Genomic DNA, 5,373 nt, shown 5'->3' with positions numbered 1-5,373 from the left:
TTGGAAATTGATCTTAATGCCTTAATTCAAAAACTTTAGGAAAATCCAACCTTTAAGGACACCAATTTTCTTTGTGAATGAATAATGTATTTGAAATAAATAAATGTTCTCCCTTAAAATACAGGGGGCCTAAGTATACACCCCCCTATGTTAAATTCCCATAGAGGCAGGCAGATTTTCAGTTTTAAAGGTCAGTTATTTCATGGATCAGGATACTATGCATCCTGATAAAGTTCCCTTGGCCTTTGGAATTACAATACCCCCCTCCCCCCACATCATCATTTCAATTCTAAAGGACAAGGGAACTTTAATCCTGGTATCCTGGTCCGTGAAATAACTGGCTTTTAAAAATAAAAATCTGCCTGCCTCTATGAGAATATAACACAAGGGCATTAACATGAATTAAGGCATTAAGATCAATTTCCAAAAGATGTTTTTTTAGTACTCTCTTTAATCAACTTTAGCATGGGTGTGTAAACATATTCTCTTCTATTCAGCATGTCTGTAAAGGACAGAGTTGTGGGTACCCATGGAACCCATTTTCAGTCAGATATCTGGAGGAGAGAGGTCAAGGGACCCCTTTTGAAAAATGGCCATGCCAGTTTTTCCCTCGACAAAATATAGCTTTGGAGCATTATTTAGTTTAATATGATACCAATATTTAGCTTTACTCTAGCTTCAGCCTCTAGCCTCTGAAAAGACACTAAAGTCTAAAAGATTCAGGGCTTTTGAGAAAACATTCCCAAGAACAACCCCCCCTCTCCGCCCCTGATATGATGTAATTAATGAGCGGAATCAGCTGATATTTCTGAAGGAACAAAGAGAATGGGCTCAGGAGGAGTAAAGTGATAGACTAATTTTGGGATGGAGATGTGATAAATGAGTTTAAGAAAAGTTGAAGGCTGTAATGGAATAAGAATAGGTGGGTGACACCCAAGATAGATGGAGATTTAGTGAAAGTGGTGTGGGTGGCAGATTGATGTTCATATTATAAAAAGAGAGACGGCAAGGATAAGGCATCTATTTAAAACTGCACCAGGCAAGAAACTGGTCAAGAGTGACTCCAACAATTTAGTATTGCACGTCCATTGAGATGAGGGACTTGTAAATAAAAGAAGGGTCATAAAAATATGCAGCAGTAGTTTCCAGAGTTTTAGTTCTTAGTTTGAATCCCACACCACATCTGGATCCCATATTTCCCACAATGCAACCAATTGGATATTATCAATAGAGCCCCTCTCCACCGATGTTTTTCAAACTCTCCATCCTTGGTATGTAACACCTGTCCAAGCCCAAGCCAAGGTAACCTTGACGACATCACTATGACATCACTAGTGTTTTCTTCAGATTTGAGATTAGCTCTCTCGACAGCCTACAAGACATGATATCACTGTTTTCCCAGGCTGAGTAATACTATTTAGGACTAGTGAAGTTATCGTTTTGTGTAAACATGTTTTAATTTATTAAGCTAGCCAGGTAATACGTTTTTTACCCTCCTTTCACACCTTGAAAACGAAGCTAACACAGGAAAGTAAAGCCACTTCCTGTTGCCTTAATTTCTCCGTAATCACTCATTTTAACTGGCGATACATTCATTAAGCCGTATGTTCATTTTGTTAAAGAATTTTACCATCATAAATTTGATATGTCAACGTATCTGTGCACCAGTGCACGAGTCAGCAGGTAGAATTACTATCTCCTGACCAGATGTTGGTTTGTGAAGAACAGCTTTGTTGTTTTTCAACCGACAGAGGATGAAGACAAAGAGATGAAGGCTAGCTATTGATTTGGTGTGGGGCAGAGGTCTTTTATGAAAATTTATTTCAGAGGTCTGGCATGAAACCAGTTGGAAATTGTCTCTGTGACAGTGTATGACTTTCACTTTTGCTTCTTGTTTGCCTTTTCTTTCTGTTTTTTTTCTATAGTGATTAAACCAAGATTTTATATTTGTGGTTTTGGACACTATGTATCATGTACCTTTTTCTAAATTTGAGACACAGTTTGAGACATGCTTCATTCACCAACAATAGGGTGAAAACAGGTAGAATTTTTGCACTTGACATTTAATGAAACAGAAGAAAATGTAGGTTGTAGGTTGTAACATGATCCACTGTCTGAGGATTCCATTTAGAAAAATGTGCATGTTTTTGTGATTCTTTTGGATTTGCCGAAGCACAAAGTTGTGTAGTGCAGTATTACAGTAAGTAAGACTTGTGCAAACAAAGACACACAGCTAAACTATGAAGATGAAGACTAAAAAATCTGAGAGAAACTGAGTTCAAAGAACCAAATGTCCTCTGCAGATTTCCTAAATGGTTTATTTAGCTTTGTACTCGGGCCCTGGTGTGTTTGGCCCCCGTGCTTCGCTGTACCTAATCATTTTAAACCTCCCAGGCGTCCAATGCCCATCAGACCGTGCCGGAGCGTGGGACTCCCTCAATGGAAAACGTCCTCATTGACGTCTTTGTATTTTGATTTCCCCCTTGCAAAAATGTTTTGATATCATCCGTCTTTGTGTGATTTATTTGCTTGTTCGGGAGATCTGAAACATGATAATGGGAAAGCAGGAAATCAGCAGGCCTGCAGAGACGCTGCTATCGCATCAAAGAATCAGCAGCTTCAATGTGCGGTTTAACACACTCATAACAGCTAGGTATGCAGTATATCTATGAGGAATGTTATGCATATTGTAGAGTGGTTCCAATGTTTGATTTCCATAGAGAACGACAATGTCATCTCATGAATTTGCTGGACACAGAGCACATTATAGGACCTGCCAGCCATCTTGCCCATTGGGTCCTTCTATGTAGCATGCATGTATAGTAGATAACTAAAATAGCATGCCACTTTCACAGGAGAGTGTTCCCACCTGTTTCAAGACAGCCACCATTGTCCCTTTACCTAAGACATCTGCAATGTCCAGTCACTTTAAGGAAACCGATTTACTATGCCAAGTTCTCGATGACTTTTACTGAGGAGCAATAGAAAGCATCCCATCTGGAAACCTTATAAATTGGGCTGGTTTGTCCCTGGACTAGCACAGGAGGGCTTTGCCATGGGTGATAAAAACCGCCCAGAACCTCATTGGTACCCATCTACCAAGCATGTGCGATATCAGTGAGGCCAGGTGCCTATGCAGAGCCCAAAGGAGACTAAAAGACAATACCACCCCCCCACCCCCCCCAGCCACAGCCTGGAAACAACACAGCGGCTTCTTTTCTCAGACTCAGATTCCTTGACTCTTAATTCCTTATTCCTCCATGCTCCACCAATTACAAATGGTTTGGTTTTGTTGCTATCTGGTATAGCACAAAGGGACTACATAAAATGCGCAATAAAATGACAATGACTAAATTTGACATTTGTTTTGAGACAATTATGTAGAGCTGTAAGTATAGGATTTATCCTGTTAATAACATGCAAAGTTTCCGGGAGAGAAGAGGAGGAAAAACATGGCACAATGTTGTGTTGTTTGTGAATGTTCATGCATTGAAAAAGTGTCAGCACCTATGTTTGGTGTCATTCACAGCCATGCTCTAGCTTTATAGTTGCCCCCAGTCATCCAAATGCAAGGAAAGAAACATTAAACCTCATCCTGCAGCTGTTAAAAATAGCTACTGTAAGCATGTGATGAGAGATAAATTAGTGTTTGAATGTTTCTCTGAGGTGCCCACATCCAGTATCAAATGTCAAAAGCTAACGAGCAAGTAAATGTTTCTTGCTCAATGATTTTTTATGACTTTGGAGACCCTTAGCTAGCCAACGCAGCAGGAATGATATTCAACAAACCCTTATCTCTGCGACATCAGAGAAGCCATTGTTTTTTTTTTTGGTACTGTAGAAAATGTCAGAGGTCCAATGGGTTCAGCCCCCTCATGCAGAGAGCCACCAAAGAGATCAAACATGGAAGCATCTGGAAGAGCGTGTGTTGCTTTGGTGGCTCCGCTCAGACCTGTTTTTGTTTTGGGCCTCTCGGATTATTCTTACATCCCGAAGGACGTTGAGTTGAACTCGGCCCGGCCCGAAGCTCAGAGGACAAGAAAACATTTAAGGAGCTGAACAGGAAGTGGTCTGCGAGGAAGATGTCATCACAGGGTCTGAGATTTCCCTGGGAAGGATCCTGTCAGTCAGCTGTTCATACACTTTGTCTCTCAGCTCAGCTTGTGTCAGCGACAGTTTCCCATCGCATTACACCAACATCATATAGTCCTGATTTTTTAAAATCTCATTAAATGTACTGCTATACAGTACAGGCCAAAAGGTTGAACACACCTTCTCATTCAATGCATTTCCTTTATTTTCATGACTATCTCACTGAAGGCATCAAAACTATGAATGAACACATATGAAATGATGTACAGTACTTAACAAAAAAATGTGAATGAACTCACAAATAGGTCTTATATTTTAGATTCCTCAAATTAGCCACCCTTTTCGTTTTTTGATAGTGCTGCAAACCCTTGGCCTGTAGATATAGTAGTAGTAGTAGTAGTAGTAGTAGTAGTTTATTTGAACATGTAAAACATTAAAATAAAAATATATACGTACTGTACACTCATGCATGCATGGTCATGTACTTCTCAACACAATCTTCCAAAATGATTGAAGGACAATAACAACAAATTCAAAAAAAGGGTTCAAAAAGGAGTAGGAAGAACTTATCAGGTCCGACCCTCTTTCTCTACTTTTGTCCTTTAGTAAATACAAAATCTTATGCTTTGATTATTACACATCATCGACACAGATGCATCCATACCTACACACATTTACTCTGTTTTTGTTTCTTTTCTTCCCTTTCTTCTCCTTTCTATACCATCTATCTATAGCAGATTAAATAATAACACATCCATGCTAGACTTGGGTTATAGATGCCAAGGAACCATACAGTCATTATGCAATAATATCAATTCAAATCCTTTTCATATCGATTTAATATGTTCAGTTTAAATAATCTCTTGAAATTGCTCATTGTTGTACATGGTTTCATCTCTTCACTGCACCTCCTCCATAAAGTAATTCCTTTGGTTGTGATGCAGTGATATTCAGAATTTGTTGTTATAAGTTTCTTTTTAAATACAAATCTTCCTCTTAAGTGATGTTTGCTCTCTCTTACTTAAAACATCCCTTGGATACTGTTCGATAGCTGATGATTATTTATTCTATATGTACATCATTTGTGCCGTTTTAAAGTCAACATCTCTGAATTTTAGTGCTTTAATTTAATAATCAGTGGATTAGTTGGTGCTCTATAAGTGGTTTTATTAACTATTCTTAAGGCTCTTTTTTGAAGAATGAATAAAGGCCCGGAGTACGTTTTGTAAGTGTTACCCCATACCTCCAAACAGTAAGTAATGTATGGAAGTATGGAGCAAA

At 38.9% G+C, this 5,373-nt stretch overlaps 1 protein-coding gene across 5 annotated transcripts in view; it reads right to left on the bottom strand.

Moving 5' to 3' along the window:
* Positions 1-5,373, bottom strand: part of nt5c1aa (5'-nucleotidase, cytosolic IAa) — a 24,324-nt gene that overhangs the window by 7,322 nt on the left and 11,629 nt on the right. The gene's annotated exons all lie outside the window — the stretch shown is intronic.

Source organism: Etheostoma spectabile, chromosome 14, assembly GCF_008692095.1.
Source record: "Etheostoma spectabile isolate EspeVRDwgs_2016 chromosome 14, UIUC_Espe_1.0, whole genome shotgun sequence".
Taxonomy (NCBI): Eukaryota; Metazoa; Chordata; class Actinopteri; order Perciformes; family Percidae; genus Etheostoma; species Etheostoma spectabile.
Note: the sequence above shows the minus strand (reverse complement) of the source record. Positions and strands in the feature narration are given on the sequence as shown.